The following is a 1,058-nucleotide window of genomic DNA, read 5'->3' as shown; positions in this document are numbered from 1 at the left end:
AAGGAAAATACTCCTTAGCAACAACTAAAACATTGGTGTGTTGTCAGCACTGTTCTCAGTCTAAAGCCGAAACACAACACTGCACCAGCTGGTAGGATGGAGAAAAATGGCTGTTACAACTGAACCCAGGGCACTTGCAGAAGTCGCACTGCCTTAGTGGACTTCATAACCTTTCTTCAGAGTCTTCTCAGATAACAAAGCCAGATTATAGCATTTGCGTCATAGACCACCTTCATTCTTTGATATCTTTATCTGCTTTATATACAGGCTATTTTATAGAAAGTGAGAGTGGTGAGGCACTGGCACAGGTTGCCTAAAGAGGTGGTAAATGTCCCATCGCTGGCAGTGTTCAGGGCCAGGTTGAATGGGACTTTCAACAATCTGGTCTAGTGTGAGGTATCCCTGCCCATGGCAGGAGAGTTGGAATTAGACAATCTGAAGATCCTTTCCAATCTAAACAATTCCATGAATCTCAGGAGAGAGGATTGGTTTTGGTTTGTTCTACCTTTGTTTTTTTAAATTTAGTACTAGATAAGCCAAATTTTTATGAGTAAGTTACAGAAAAGAAGCTCCTCTGTAAGGTGACTGCAGAGCACTTTCTCATCCAGCCCTTCTCAGCTATCCTGTTTCCTGTGCCCTTTGTTAGCCCTATCTGAGCAGTGTCCTAGTAGTGTGCTAAGAGGCTTGCTCTGGCCTACTGGCAACCAACCTGACATTTAAGCAAATCTGGGCTAGCAGAAGCTGGATGATGGGGGCTCTTAGTGATCAAGCTTGGTGGAGCTGTGACTAGGGACCCAGCTCTATGAACGGTGACAGCACAACCTTTAAGATCTGCTGCCTGAATGTTAGGCTGGCCACTTTCTGTTCCCTGTGCATATTTCAGTGTGTGTATTCCTGCATATGATCCCATCATGACCATAGGAACAGCGTAGCAGAAGTTACCATGAGAAGCACTAGTCTTGTTCTAACCCTTCTTTAGTTTCAAAGCAATTCACTTGAGCTTTTGTAAACGTAGTATGGAGGGATTTTGAGCAGACATTGAAGCCATTCACAATGCT

The sequence above is a fragment of the Nestor notabilis genome, unplaced genomic scaffold, assembly GCF_000696875.1.
Source record: "Nestor notabilis isolate BGI_N333 unplaced genomic scaffold, ASM69687v1 scaffold6607, whole genome shotgun sequence".
Lineage (NCBI taxonomy): Eukaryota > Metazoa > Chordata > Aves > Psittaciformes > Psittacidae > Nestor > Nestor notabilis.
The sequence above is the reverse complement of the archived record's forward strand: the minus strand, read 5'-3'. Positions refer to the sequence as shown.